At 20.8% G+C, this 17,599-nt stretch overlaps 1 long non-coding RNA gene across 1 annotated transcript in view; it reads right to left on the reverse strand.

The window, feature by feature from the left end:
• Window positions 1-2,347: 2,347 nt before the first annotated feature.
• The window catches only part of LOC113219233, an 88,614-nt gene continuing 73,362 nt past the window's right edge, over window positions 2,348-17,599 (reverse strand). The window contains exon 3 of the long non-coding RNA XR_003306059.1: window positions 2,348-3,272. This is a non-coding gene — a long non-coding RNA (uncharacterized LOC113219233). The remainder of the gene's footprint in view (window positions 3,273-17,599) is intronic.

Raw genomic sequence — 17,599 nt, forward strand, 5'->3', positions numbered from 1 at the left:
TTGATTTATATTGAATAGTATCTGGATTCTAAATCATCTTGGAATTTCATCATCTTTAGTTTTCAATTCTTTTAAAATGCCATCACAGAAAATTGAATGCATTTTTAATAGTGCAATCATATACATACCAGACTCTTTGTTTTATAATAGATTTATCTATCAATTTCATGATTGTTCTCATGTATTTCATACATGTATATTCTTACACAAATTAATATAAATAATGAAAATAATAATGGAAAGGAACGCAATCTTTATATTCCATGAAGGAATTTGGGATTCCATGATCTTCTGAAAAACTCTTTATAGATTTTATTTTTAATATTATATTTATATTAAGTTTAGATCTTTTCATTTTTAATCTAATTTTGACAAAAGTCTTCTACTTTTCAATTTATCCATAACAATTTGATATATTTTAAGAATTATTTAAAGAATCCATATTTGTATTGGATGCAAGAAAGATTTCAGATTTGTTTAAATAAAATACTCAATTAGAATTTATGTTTTTATTTTATAAATGATATGTAAATTTCATTATATCTTTAAAACTAAAATTATAACATTTTCTAAATCAATATTGGTCAACAAATTTTTATTTTTCTAAAGATAATAAAAAATAATTATCACTAAAGCTTTTTTTGCATTCAAGAGTATATATAAATATGAATCATAAAATAATCTCTCTGAAAATTATTTTAAAATCCTCTCAAATTACTCGAATTTTTGGTTATGTTAGATTCGATTTTAATTAAGTCTATTAGTAATATGTATATTAGATAAAAATATATATATTACAGAATATATATTTACAATAAAAAAAAAATCTTTAATAATTTAATTATTAAGAATATTTTATTCAACGATGCGTTCTAAAATACTTTTCTTATTAAAGAGAGAAGCTTTCTTTATTATAGGCAGATTCTATACTTTTTCTTTTACTTTTGATTTTCTTATCAAAATGAATTCTTTATAATAAATTTCATTTATTTATTTTTTTTTTCTGGAATAACAAAAGGTAATTCACCATTTTCTTCTAAATATACTTCTCGCCTTCCTTCATTTCTGTACAAATTCTGAAACTTTTTCTTTTCATTTTAATACCAATACTCTTTTTATTATAGCATGACTAATTCGGTATAGATAATGCTGAATTTTGTTATAAACTTTAGTATCATCATAAGAAGATAAAATATTGATTAATAGTCTTATAGATTAATAATCTTTATCAATAGAAATATGGATCCACGATTCCCTTCATAAATGTCACTATTTTATATTTTATATACAGAAAATAAATAAATTTTCTTATATAAAAAAAACTGCATTTATATATAAATTGCTTTTTTTTATCTTTCATTTCATTTTATAAATAATTTTATAAAATTCCTTATTTTTTTTCGTTTAAATATTCGTCTTCGTTACAATTTTGATGACATTTTTCTGAAATGTCAATATTTATAGCTCCTTTTCTTGTGAAATTTTCTGTCACTTGATATATTATTTTTCCCTGTATGTTTTCGCTTTTTTGTGCATCACAGAATCGAAAGATATTACGATATCATTTTTTGATATATGACATCAGATTATAATATGATATAGTAAAACTTTTTCTTAAATTTTTTTCAATTGCCAGGCATTATTTGCAATAAAACTTTTTCTTGGATGATTCTTTGTTGGAATCTATTCTAATTGATTCACGTTAAAACGCGACGCCAATATCAGTACATTTTCTTTTTGTTTGAATAGTAGGAATCTCAAATTCGTTAAGATTTGATCATTTCGAAGGAATATATGTGTCTTTGGCTGATTGAGTAACTATATTATAATCTTGAAAAACTTTTTATCCTCCATATATTTGCTGTGTTACAGGAATGATTTTGCATTTGCATCAATAATATTCAAAATAACCTTAATCTGAGAACCACTTATCACTGATCTGGATATATATATACAGTATAAGATATACCCACAAGGATTGATAGATTATTTTTCATACCGATTGAGATAAATTATTGCGATATCCTATTCAAGATGATTATTTTTAATGAAAGTAAACGATAAAATAATACTACTTTAGATTAAAAAATTTTCTTTCATTTTTATTTTTTAATTTATTAAAATATAAATTCTTAATTTACAGTAAGCGAATTTTACAGTGCAAGATACTTGAATTATAAAACTTGAAGAAGATAATAGTACAATATAAAAATATGTAAAAATATGATAAATATGTCCATGATTCTAACTCTAATAATGTATATTTTCATAATTTTATTGAAAATGTTTGAATTTTAAATTAGATGAAATACAAAATTGGTTTATTGTTTACAAAAAAAATATTAAAAATATTTTATTTTTCGAAGTCACAGCAATTTATAAATATTATTATTAAAATTTAAAATAATTTAAACCAAAAATTAAATTAACAATTCACGAACTAACTGTGATTTCTGTTCAAGATACTGCATATGATGCCTTCTGTTATTAAAAATGATTCAATTCTCCTTCAGCAAATTTCTTCTTAAGAATGCCCTATGCTTAAGAATAATATAATATCTGATATCATATTATATTCACTATTGAATCTTATGAAAAAAAATCGGATCTGATTCATTACAATTAAAAGGAATTCATAAAAATATTATTTACATATATTCTTCTTTATTTAGCGTACTATTTATCAATACGGATACACACAATTCAATTGTGTGATAAAGAAAAGCAAGGACTATTCATAATTGAAAATAATTATGTTTCATTTGTACAATAGAATTTTTTTTTATTTATAATTTTGAATATTCAAGGGAAATCTCCTGTATATCAAGAAAAAAATAAATATTTCTAAATGACAAGATTAGATAGCTTAAAAGAACTTTTTTTGCTTTTATATTATTCCAAGAGATATTTTTTTTCAATAGTGAATAGTACATTAGATAGATATATTACATAATCCAAAGCTAAATATCATAATACATGACGTTTTTCTGTCTAATAAAGCAGTGATAATGTGATGATCATATATTCCATTTAAAATTTGCCGAAGGAAAATTGATTATTCATTGTCCGGCAATCCTGCTTCTGGTCGTCTTTACTTTTTCAGAAAATGATAATAAGAAAAATGGAATGGCCTTTATCATTCTTCTTCTTTGGATGTCGAATATCATCAGAATATGTACATTGGATTTTGTTTGTAGCTGCTCATCATGGATCATATGTCCCTATGCTTCTTGATTGTTTGGCTGTATCATTCTGCGATTATGCGGCTTAATCTACACATAAAAAGAAGAAAAAAATGTTATATATTTATTAAAAAATATTTATTAAAAAAACGCTTTGTTACAGAATTACAAATTAATATTATATATAGGTAATTGTGTATTTTCCATCAAAGTATGTAGAAAATCATTTATGTTTATCTAATTTGCAAAAATTATTTTATATACATTCATTAATATCCTTATATTCTAATATTCTTACTAATTCTTATTAATTCTAAATTATGTGACTTTCAATATCTTATATTAAAATATGAAAAATATTTGCTAATAAATTATAATATGTTGATATTCATTTTATGTAATAAAAATGTTCGAGTTTCTATGGAAAAATCGACACTCATATTTTTTAAAAAAAAATATTCAATTATTTTGTTTTTACTAACATTCATTTAATTATACAGAATAAATTTGTTTCATATTTGTAAATAAACGACATGATTCTAATAACTTTCAAATCGAATAAAATTTCAAATCTTTTTGAAAATCAACTTATATCAAATATTCAACAAAAATTTCAATTATAATTATTATGAAATACTATTTAAAGAACGAAACAATAAATTACCGAATCACATTTGTGCAAGAACTATTTCCAATTGAGAAACGAGTTCAATTTTGTAAATGGTAAATACAGTAGGAAAAAATTATGGTTTTTTCATTGAAAATATTATGAATAAATAAGACAATTTATGTAAGATAAGATATATAATTAATTAATATATATATTGATCATATATGAGCTCATAATATATATAATAATCGATAATATAAAATTTGATTTACAATATTTTGATTAATGATCTATTTATTGATTTTTTTTTTCTACTAAATTGATTAGATAGAATTTTTTTAAACATTTTTATTAAATTTTATTAAATGAATTTTTCATTTTTAGAATTTGTGTTTTATCTAAACAACTGGATATAATGTTAAATAATATATTGTATCATATATTATATTAATACAAATGAGAAACTGGTTGAACAAGAAATATTAATAGATGAATAAATCACAATAGAAATATTTTTAACCTCCAAGATCATTGGATTTTATGTCTCTTTATATAATATTAATTATAAAGAATTCTGAAACAAAAAATTTATGTTACAAAAATGAAGAACTAATACAAGAAATTAAAAACGCAATAAAACTCAGCAAAATTCTTATATTACATTCTCACATTACTGTGCTATTAATTATTTTTTATATATCATATATCATATATATATCATCATATTATTTTATAATTATTTAATAACAATATGAAATTATTATGATAAAAGACAATATGTTTATATAGATGAGTATAATCGAGTATAATCATTTCTATATACTCTGATGGATGCATATTTAGATCACACGTACATGAATTATAACAAATTATATGCTTATAACATTCACAAAACTAATAAAATTTTATACAACATTTCTTTCTTCTTTTTATGCGTATATTAAATAAAAAAATAATTTCATAATTCAACAAAAATTAAATAAAATAATTTAAAATAATTAATTTTATATTCCTTAATAATTCCTTAATATATTCCTTTTTTAAAAAATAATACAATAATGCATTGATTAATATAAAAAAAATTATAATTTCATTTAATAAAAAATATTTTTTTATTTTTGATTAAATAAAAAATTTTTTTTTATTATAGCGAGAATGTCTGAAAAATTGTATTGTATATATGAGCATTAGAATAAAATATATAAAATAGTATAATTTTGTATCTATTTCATTTATTATATATATTATATTTTTATTATTTATTGATTTATTCTATTTTTATTTATTTTTTTATTAATATAAAATTATATATTTTATATAAATAATATTTATATATTTTATATATTTATAAAATATATAAGTTTAAATATTTATGTATAAATATATATATATAATATAATATAATATTAAATATATATATATATATATATATATATATATACTATTAATATATAGAAAATTAAAGCGATATTTTTCATTACTTTTTTTTTAAATTAATTAAAAAACTCCTTTTTTATATCAATTCATAAATATTGTTAATTTTTATCTATCTTTTTTAACATTTTTTTGTCTAACTTAATTCTATATATTTTCTACATATTAATATATAATAATAATTCAATTGTAATAGTTAATCCAATTTCCAAAATCATTTTTCTTGAAAAGATAATTATAGATTTTATTATCGGTAATTTAGATTTCTCCAATTAACAAATGCAACAATTATATTCATTCACATCTATGAATATTTTTACATGAATATTTTTAAATATGAATATCAAAGCAACTACAATATATCAAAGTTTTTATCAAAATAATTAAATATTTATTGAATAAACAATTGAGTTTTTACAATTTTAAAAAATTACGATGATTACGATGATTACAAATAAATCAAACAAATGGCATAATGTTGATAAAATAATTTTATTTATATTCTAGCAAAGTATAATAATCATAATAATCTTTATCAATGCTTCAATTTTTTAATATCCTTTTATTTTCTGATTTTCGATTGTATATATCATGGCGAATGAAAAAAGAAAGATTGAAATAAAAGAATGCATTACAAAGAAGTTACAAAATTTATTGAAGATGTTAAAATTACTTAAGTACAGTGAATTTTATTTCTTACTAATAATATTTTTTTTTATAATAAAATCGAACAATTTTGCGTAGAATATTATATTCAATTAACTTTCGAATTGTTCTATATAAGTTTTTGTTGAATAAATATATGTCATATCTTCTAATCACAAATATCAATTTTGCAAACTATATTTTCATAATTTATAATCATATATCAAATAAAAAGGACTTGAAAATAAACAATACATATTATATAATAAATAATATAGTATACAATTCAATATTTTTAAACATAAAATAATTTTTTCTTAAAAACATACATTTATAATAATTTTAATTTATATTTTATGAACATTTTATGTTAAAAAAATATTTAAATTATTAGAGATTCTTTCTAAATTAATGCACACATTTTTTAAGAAAGAGAATAATTTTTCTTTAATTGGACAACTTTTATTGAAGTTTGCACAAATGAAAAGATATAATTTTTCTCGTCATTATATGCAAACTACTCAACTATCATGCAAAAACAAACAATATATTCTTAAAAACATATAATATATTCTGCATAAATGCTTGTTAATTTAAAAATGTAATACAAAAATCAAGAAGAGTAAAATTACAAATGACAAAGCTTGTATTAGTGTATTGCATGTTCAAAAAAGAATTTTTTAAATAATAAATTAATTAAGAAATCGACAATCTAAATAACAAAAATGTTCGATAATAATAGTGCAGTTACAATATTTTTAAATTAGTATCATTTTCACAATAAACTATATCGTATTAAGAAAATTTAAATAAATTTGCAGATATTTTTTTTTTTTGTATTTGGATGAAAATATTGTCATCGATTTAAATCAATTATTTATTTTTGTTCCGTAGATAATGAATTCTTAATTAACGAAGAAATTATTAATAATAATAGTATAATTTTATATAACATGTAGAATTGATACATTTAAAATATTTCAGAATAAAATAAAAGATTGAAATTAAATATTGATTCTCAAAATGCACTGTTTGTAACAGATTGTATACAAATAATGATAGAATAAAAAAAGAAATTGAGAGAATTATAAAAAATAATAATAATTATTATTATTATCATTAGATCTTAGAAAATTAATGTCAGAGTAATTACGAAATGTACCAAAGTCTTTTTTAAAATAATCAATTAATAAATGTTTATTAAATAAAATACAACGAATTTCTTCAACGTTATTTTTAGATTTATCTTTTTCCGAAAATATTATTTCGAAATTATTAATAAAATTGTTTAAAATTAAGAAGATTAAAATGATTATAACAATTCTGCTACATCCACATTTATGAAATGCTTAAATAAAACTATTTCTATAGTAAAATATTAATAGAACATGAGTGAGATTTAAATAAATTCCGTTAGTTGCTTTTAGCATATACGGTGTAATCATCAACAGTGATGATTTTATACGAACAGAAGTTAAAATTTTTATATAAAATACAAATTAATAAAAAAAAAATTATCACTAATAAAAAAATTATTAAAATTTTTATAAATATTATTCAAAAAAGAAATGTTTTTTTTTACAAAAGAATACTAAGAATGATTTTCTTATTTTTGATAATAATTCTGTCTTGATTGAAAACAATTTTAGATTTTTTTTTAAATTTTTTCGAAATTGAATTCGAAGATATTATGTTTTTACAATCTAGTCTTAGCACATGATAATCTAAATGAAAAAGTTTATTTGAATCATCTAATTTATTTTAAAGTGAATAATGATAATCTTTTCGTGTAAGAGTGATTTTTCTGCATCGGTGCACTTTAGAGTGAAAGTTTAATCGTTAAAAAAGATATTAGAAAAGGAGACTAGGGTGAGTTCCAATAACGAAAGTCTATGTTTATCAAAAATTTTACTCAGAACTTTAACATAGTTTCTCTCTGAGATAGAGAACGAATGTCAATGATATATAAATTATTTTAAATATTTTAAAAATAGAATATATTAAACACACCATTACAAATTTGAAAAAATATATAACAAAATATAATTCCAAAATATACAGAGTAATGTATAGCATGCATACAATGGAGACTGTATTTCAGAAATTTCATTATTTTCTTTTATCTCTACTATTAAAATAATTAACATTAAGTAATAATGTTTTTTTAGCATGTTTTTGAGTTTCAGATTTATTAAATAAATAACAAATTATTTTAACGATACAGAAAACATATGATTCAAGAATATAGATCGTTTCATAGCAATTGTTCGATAATTAAAAAAAAAAAAAAAATGGAATAATGAAAAAATAAAATATTTCTTTCATTAAATATTATGAACATGCTATGGAAATATGAAATATTCTTGTGTGAATTCAAAGAAAATAATACTTTGCAATTCTGGAATAAAAATAACATATCGAAATTCTATTTTTATTAGCAGAATTGATTTTAGCAATGCCACTAACATAAGTTTAAAAAAAGGATCTCTTGATTTTTATATAAATATTTTTATATATTATTGTTACGAGCGTTGATAGTTATAATGTGGAATATCATTGCTAACGACACAGGAAATGACAATATAGATATCGGAAGAATTCAATGAAATCTTTTTCCGAACATGAAGTAAAACAGTCGTGTTTCTCTCTGCTTCTTAAACAAATATTATATCATTAATAAATATATATAATGTAAGTAAATTATGTAACTAAAATTGTATCAATTGTAACTAAAATTGTAAATAAAGAAACATAATGAAAAATTGAATACCCGTCGAATACAATATTAAAAATGTTCGAAATTAAGAAATATAAATAAAATGTAAATAAAGTTATATATAAAAATAAAATAAAGTAAAATAAAATAAATAAATTAAAAATAAAACAATGTGTATGACAAGTGGGATTTCAGAAGTATCTCCTTCGAAAAAAATCTCAGAATTTCTTTAAAAAAAGTTTTTTTTGGAATTGATTATCGATCTTCAAAGGTCCATCGTAGATAAATTTGCGAAATAATATAACCAACAAAAAAAAATCAATTATGGAAGAAGTTGAACACTAGAAACGATGTTCGATAGATTAATTATTCATCTTGAAGAATAACTTCCATAAATATTGAATCTATGGAGAAGGTGTATTAATAGTATGCCAGGATCAAAACTGGTTTTCAAAACTTCGTTTCGATAATTTCGACATTGAAAACGCGCCATATTCTGGAACATCAATTGTAGTTAATGAAGACAAAATAAAAGTACTGATTTTTAAAGCGAATAGTAACTGGATGAAAAGAATCATTTACAATGATGTTAAACGAAAACGATCATGGAGCAATTAAAGATGAACCGGCGTACTTCAAAAGCCAATATTCAGCAAAAAAAAAAAAAAAATGATGCTCTTTATTTGATACGAAAAATCTCTTATGTTTGAATTTTTGTTTTAAAATTACAATGAAAGTCAATCTCAATTCATTATTAACTAATGAAGAAATTAAATTTCTACATTTCAAGGAATTCTCCTTTGAGGGCTGTCATCATTATAGTTCTAGAGATTTCTCGAGAAATTGACCGAATTACAAATCAATTTTTCTTTTCGGTAATAAGTGAAAAAAGGAAGAATAAAAAGAAGTAACAAAACTGCAATTTGCTGGATATGCCTAAAACATTGTACATCATAAATATAAATTGATAAAAAGATAGAAAATTGGAACAGAAATATAAATCAATTTTTGTTTCTGGTAATACCAGGCCAAAAAAGAAGAAAGAAATATGTATTCAATTTATAAGAAACAAAATCATTTCCAAAAGAATTGTTATAAGAAGAAGAATAAAAAAAAATGCGAAAATCATTGAATTTAATTCCTATGTTCATCGTATTGAAAATGAATTCGCATCTTCGGTTCTATTGGTTTTTCGAAGGAATTGTTGACAATAAAACAATAAAAATAATTATTAATGCTTATTAATAAGATTGATTATGCTTTTAAAATTTGAGTAGGGACCGAAAATATCTTTTCGATCTTTGGAAAAAAATTACGTAATTATTATCGATCTAATTTTAAAAATTAAATAGATTCTTTTATTGGAATAAGTGAACACTATTTTTTTCGACCCAAATTTCGAGAAACATAAACTAGATTTTTCAATTGAATATTAAATATTTATCGATGAAAAGGAAATTATTTTTGAGAAAAGAGAGAAGAAGAAAAATTAAAAAAGATTCGTCAATTCGTAAGACAAAATTTAAAAATTCCTTTTAGATTAAAATGACAGCCATGTGTATGCCAATGAATTTAATTTAATAATAGTTATATCAACGTTACGTCAGATAATAAAAAAATAACAGAAATTATCGAATTGAAGAGTCATGTATATAATAATAATAAGATAAACGTACATAATAATAATATTATAATCATATATAAGATAAACGATATAATATATAGAAAAAGAAAGGCGAAATACAAAGTAGCGCATATAAATCGAATATACCTCAACTATATATAAAATAAGAAAAAAATTGAATTCATTGAACAGTTCTTATTCAACGGATAAGGAAATTTCATCATAGAAGTTCAGAATATATATTAAAATAGATTCTTTATTATCAGCAAATCAGTTTTTCTTCGAATTTAAATTTCAACAAAGAAATCTTTTATAGAAATATTTTAATTTTCTTAAACTCGAGTTCAGGGAAATTGTATTTTTGCAACAGGATTCATCTTATAACACATATAGCAAATTAAAAACAATATTGTTTCATGAATGAAGAGATGTGTTCAAATCCAATTCATTTTAAGAGGGATGCTGATATTTGATATAAGAGAAATCCCTGTAATGAATCAGAAATGTATTTTGGAGGCGGAATTTAATCGAGAAAATTTGGAATCCGTCCTAAAAGATGTCAAGAAAGAAGAGCGCAAAAAAGGAAAATGAGAATAGAAATTTGAATTCTAGAAAAGAACGGAATATTCGGACTCCAAGGTCTTGTTCAAGGTTTGGACGTTTTTTCTGAAAGACGAAAGATGAAACGAAAAACAAATGTGAGGCTGTGAATTCTTTGCTATCTAAAGAAAATTATACACTTATAAAAAACCTTTTGTATAATAAATATAAACCTATTGTATAATAAAATGATAAAGTTAACGAATTACTATTCAAATTGAAATCAGCGCTCAAGCTGAATTGTTTTTTAAAAGCATGTCTTTATTTGATTATTTGAAAAAAATCTACTTTCTTTTCAGAGAGAATAATGAATCTTGACAGCATAGAATATAGAATATCACGGTCAACCATAATAAATGACAAACATCAATTGTCATCAATATTAAAGATATCGATTAAACGAAGTCATTTTTGTATTACCATATGGACCGTCAATTTCAGTGGCAAAACTTATATTGTTTTACTGTCTATGTAATAGGATTTCCAAGAAATCATCCATTATGAACTGCTTCCACTTGGAAAGACAATAACTGCCGAATATTAATTCAAAATCAATTAATGAATTTACGACTAGCTAGAGCAGAAACGGCTGTTTACTGGACAAAAAATAAGAAACAAGATACGTGATTTTGCAGCACACCAATACATTATAAAAAGAACGCGAGACATAATTTATGCGTTGAGATAAGAAGTCCTGCCATATGAGCGTACTCTTCAAATCTGTCTCGTCAGACTATCATCTTTTTCGGAAGCTGCAACATCAATTGTCAGAGAAGCATTTCAATTCAAGAAGATATCCCAAAATGTATTAATGACTTTATAATCTGCAAACAATCGTCATTCTTTATGGATGGAATTTAAAATTTATCCACCACTATGAAAAAAGTTATAGAGAATGAGGGTGAATATTTTGAAACATAATTTTGTATTATATATCCTGATTTATGTAATTATAAATAATAAATAAAATGTAATTATAAAATCTTGAATTTGAAAAGAAAAAGGGGAAAGAACTTATTTGCACATCTAATAAATAGAAAGCATGAACTCTGCTCTATTAAGATTTCATCACAATATAAATAAAGTATTAAAGTATTGTAAATAAATAAATAAATGAAGAACCAATGAAGATGAAAGAATGAAAATGAATACTTTGAAATGTAATCTTGTATTATGGATCCTGATTTATGTATAAATAGTCTGATATAAATAGTCTGGAGAGTACAATACTATTTTAACACTCAGAGCAAATATATGTGACTATATAGTTATACAAATGATTAATATATATTTTTGATTATATAGAAAAAAAACGATATCATAATTAATTTATCATTCATAATTTCCATATTCAAAGAAATATGGAAATAATATTTATTTCGATATTAAATATTTCGGTCAAATATCAGTATTAAAATCATGGTTTCTCGCAATGGGAAAAATAATGAAAAAGTACTTATAAATAAAGAATATTATTTATAATTAAATATAATTATTTATAATTATATTTATAATTAATTAATAATGTTTTTTCAAGGATTTTCTTAGTGTGTTATATATATATAGTCATTATATTACCATGGTTATTTCTTTATCGTTTTTTGTATTTTTTTTATTTAGTGTATATATAATATACACTTATTATGTGTTCATATGAAGAAATAATAGATATAATAAAAATTTATAAAAAAGTGAACTAATTCTTTCCAAAGAAATTATATGCACAGTATTTTCCATCTAAATAAATACGAAATAAAAAAAAATATTCAATTGAATAGTTAAATGATTATGAACGCATGATATTTGCAAACATATGATTAATGCAAGAAAATTGAGAACATTAGTTTCTGCTACAGATCAAACAATATTTCGAGATACAGGAAATGATCCAAATTTCTTATGAGAGAAATAACAAGAAGACAAGGATATTTTCCTGGCAAATATCGAAAGAAACATGGATTACATCATTGGCAACTAGTAATTTTAATAATTAACAGTATTAATTTTAAATAAATAGTTTAAACGAATTAAACACACAATGATTCATTTGTGCAAAAATATTCTGAAAATATAACCAAATGATTTACCAGACAATAAAATATTATTCATAAACAGAGCCATATTTACATGAGATAAATTGTATATAATAATAATACTCACATATGGAGAGAAATGAAAATTCATTATTGCATCATAAAAAAAAAAAAAATATTCAAAATGCTCAATTTTCTATAAATAGATATATTAGATATAATAAATGAAAGATAAAAATATATGCAAAGCATTTATCGACCTTGAACATCGAATGAAAAAAATATTTTAACGAATGATCTAATGATTATGAATACATAGAATATTCAGATATTCATCAATACAGAAAAATCGAGAATATCAAGAAATCTTTTCATAGAAGTATGCTTCGAGATAGAGAAAATAATTTAAATTTCAGTATAAGAAGAAAGAATAAAGAATTGATTAGAATTAATAACAAATATTTCCACGAAATAGAATAATAATACACGATATCCACACATGAATAAATGCAAATTCGGCTTGTATATATAAAAAACTTTACAAAAACAATTTTTCTTAATGTATAACAGAATATATTAGATAATAAATTAATAGAATCACATATCTTGTCTGACTGGAAAAGCATAAATAATACTTTTAAAAAAAATTGATGTCTCTTTTCACGGAATGTAATATAGTATAGAATTTATAATTTATGTACGATATAGGACACTAACATAATTTTCTTGCGACATTTTGAATTAAAAATTTAATAATAAATGATCTTGATTGATTAAAATCTAATTATAGTTTAAATCTTTAGATTTAAATCCATTAGATTTTTGTATCTGAAATTTATCTAACGAATTTAATATATAAATTAGAAATTAACAATAAAAATATTCTGCAAATAAAATAATTAGATATTAAAAATAATATAAAATTAATAAAAAGAATCAAAATTTGAAAATCTCTTTGAAAATGTATTATAGAAAACAATGCCAATTGAAAGTGTTCAATTTTATTATTTTTTATCTTTTATTTATTTTATTTATTGCGAAGTATAATTGAAAAATATTTAGAAGTGGTGTTCCACTGTTAGTTTCTTAATTCTTATTAAATAATTATTTTTCTAAAAGTTGAAATCGAAGAAAAATTAACAAAAATCATTTGTCATTAAGAAAGATAAATGAAAAATTTGAGGCTTATAGTAAATCTAATGAAACGAAAAAAGATAAATTAATATCAAAAAAACCATTATTCCAGAATTATTTCATTGTAAATATAAATATGCAGAAATCCATAAAAATATGAGATAATTATTCGAAATAAAAGATTCTTAACCGATTTCGATGATGTTTAATTGCAATAAAAATTCAACAATTCTGAATGCTTTTTTCTTAAATACATAACAAAGATAATTACAAAAAAATATTATCAATATTACAAGTTTATGAGAGATTTTGGAGGAAATTTGGAATTCAATGTAATTAAATAAATAAATATTTATTCTATCAATTCTGCATCGAAGTTCCAACACTTTGCTTGTTGATATTAAAGAATTAGTAAAATCGAATTGAAAATTGATTGTTAAAAATTCTACAATTGTTTAAGTAAAATGAATGTAAACTACAGTGAACTAAATGTGAACCACAAAATGAATTTTGTTGATCCAGACAGTGGTGATCATATTACAGCACATTTAATATATTTGGAGAGAAACATAAACTAATTAATATTACGAAAATTAAAAATTATTAAACATTATTATATTAATTACAGCAGCATTTTTATTTTATCAACAATATAAATGAATTATTGCATTTTTTGATATAATATTTAAAATATTTTAATTATATAATATTAATTTTAACGTAGTTTTAATTAATAAATTTGATTTTATAATTATAATTTTATCATTTATCATTATATTACAGTATTTATTGCTGATTGATTTTAGATTAGATTTTTAATAAAGCTGCCGTGAGACTTAATTTTAAATTAAATTTCTTCAGATACAGAATTTTTGAATCTTAAGCTGATTCTTTCAGTTTCGATTTTAATGGATATTTTTAACATATATTATTATAAATAATTTACTTTTCGCTAGTTGTTGAGTCTCTTAAAAAATTATTCTCTTTTATATCATTTCAATAACAGATTGCAAACAGAAATTCGATTGTTTAATTTTTTTTTTACTTAATTCATGCGATATTGAGTTTCTATATCAGTTCAAGATTCTGTATGTATTGAGACAATCATAGCAGATATCAATATGATGATCAATCTCTCATATTATATATTATCTAATTTTCATTATACGTGATCCAGTATGAGATGCATCTTTCGGATCAAAATCTTTATCTTCAAAATTATTATTTATTAAGTCATTTGTTATTTTTGTGTTACTCGTATTTTTTTTAACACCATATTTTTATTTTTCCGATAATAATAAAACACTATATGTTAAAATGTAAAGTTTTTATTTCTTATCATATAAAAAATTTTATAAAAAATTTAATAGACTTGCATAGAAAATATAGAAAGTAAAGCATAAAAAAAAAAAATTATAAAAAGAAAAACAGTGAAAAATATAAGAAAAAAAAATTAGATTTAAGTCCAGTTAAAACATAAGTATAGCAAAAAAAAAAACAAACAAGTTTAAAATTAAAGAAAGAGTAAGAATTAAAGAGCAAGAAACTAGTGAAGTTAGATGATAAAATATGAAAAGATTAATAGATTTCACAAATTAGAAATCGATAAACTAGATTTGAAAAACAATTCAAAAAGAGATAAAATAGAATAAAAGATATGATTAAAATAAAAAGATTATAAAGGCCAAATATAAAACATTTTTCTTACTGAAATAACCAGTAAATAACTTAGAATAATATATAACATTATATAATATAATAATATTTAATATTATGATGTATTTATAAAACAATTGTTGAATATTATATATTGTTATCAAAATTTAAAAAAATGAAACAAATTTATATTATGATTAATTAGTATTCCTACACAAAAAAAATATGATGATAATAAAAAATATGTCTGAATATATCGACATTAAGAAAAAAAATTTTAAAATGCTTAGAATATATTGTTTCATATCAATTTTGACATTATAACGAAAACGTATATATATAACGTATCAGTTAGTTACAATTAGTAACATCAAAGTGTTATAGCATGAAAATATATTTTAGTCTCAAAATATTGTTTGTATTGATTTTTAATAAGCATAGAGAATATGTAAATATTCTATTTACATATATTTGTATCTACATTAACATTCTAGTATTGGATTTTATTATACTCTAGTATTGGATTAACATTTACAATATTTTCTACAAAATATTTTCAATTATTTATATTTATAATAATTATACTTATTTAATTACTATTATTTATAAATTATTATATTATTTATAAATATAACAATTCTATAAAATTTTATTTCGCATAATGACTAAGAATTGTTAATAAATAAATTTAATAGAATAATGTTAATAATTATTAAAATAATTTTAATTAAATGAAGTTTAACAAAGAAAGGATAAATGAAAATAAAAGTGAAATACATTGAATTCATTATATCAAAATATTTTTTCAACAAATTTTTCACATATATTATAGATAGATTTTCTTATACTCTTATAAAAACAAAACACTATTTTATTTAAAAAAATCCAAATAATATAAATCAAAAAAATACTAAAGTTTCATAAGAATCAATTATTATTTTTAAATAATATTTAATCTTTAATAATTTTTTTAACCAATATCATTTTTATCAGTGTTCTCAGATTGATTTTTTTTGTTTTGTATATAATTTGTGCTATAATTTAAAAAAAATATGTTCTTTCGAACATAATGAATGATCGATGTGATCCGAATTTATAGAAAAGCAGATAAAATCGCAAGAAGCAAGAAGAATGTATTCAGAACGCTTTCTGTCTCGTTGAATATCTGAAAAAACATTTCAATAAGTATTCGATTAAATGATACTTTTATTAAACATACGAATAATGTAAGAAAATTGAAAACATCAAAATTCTTATCATAAAAAAAGAAAGAAATACAGAAAAAAATTATATAGAAAATCCAGTATAAAAAAATAGGAAAAAGGCAAGGAGTTGATCCAGTTTTCATATTATAAATATTAAAACTGGATTATATCCTTTTCAAAAAATTCAACAATTAATTTCAGCATAATATATATGCAAATCATTTTGCAAAGAAATATGAAAAAAACATAGTGAAATTACATCACAGATATATTTTACGAAATTATATTTTAAGTTGATTATTATATATTTATAAAAAATAAAAATTTCATTTTTAATTATAGATAAAAAGTAACAAATAAAAAAATATAAAAGCTACATAATTATAAAGAATGTTAGAAGAAAATTAAAATCTGGACAATCAATCGGAGATACAAGGAGACTGTATACATATTACACAATTATTAGAAACATCAAATCTTCTTTATTAGAAATTAAAAATTCATGAAACAATATTCAAAAAAATTTAAATATAACATATAATGACATGTATATATATGTATATATATATAAAACAATTCAAATCACAGATCTTATATGACATGTGAAATCCAAAATCTATCAATTATAAAATGTCGGAAAGAAATTTTGGAAAATAATCTAACAAATTGTTATATTCTGAATACAAGTATGCGACATATTTTAAATAATAAATAAAACAATAAATGAATCAAAATTTTTTTATTCATTAATTTCAAATAT

This window comes from Apis mellifera, linkage group LG14 (assembly GCF_003254395.2).
Source record: "Apis mellifera strain DH4 linkage group LG14, Amel_HAv3.1, whole genome shotgun sequence".
Lineage (NCBI taxonomy): Eukaryota > Metazoa > Arthropoda > Insecta > Hymenoptera > Apidae > Apis > Apis mellifera.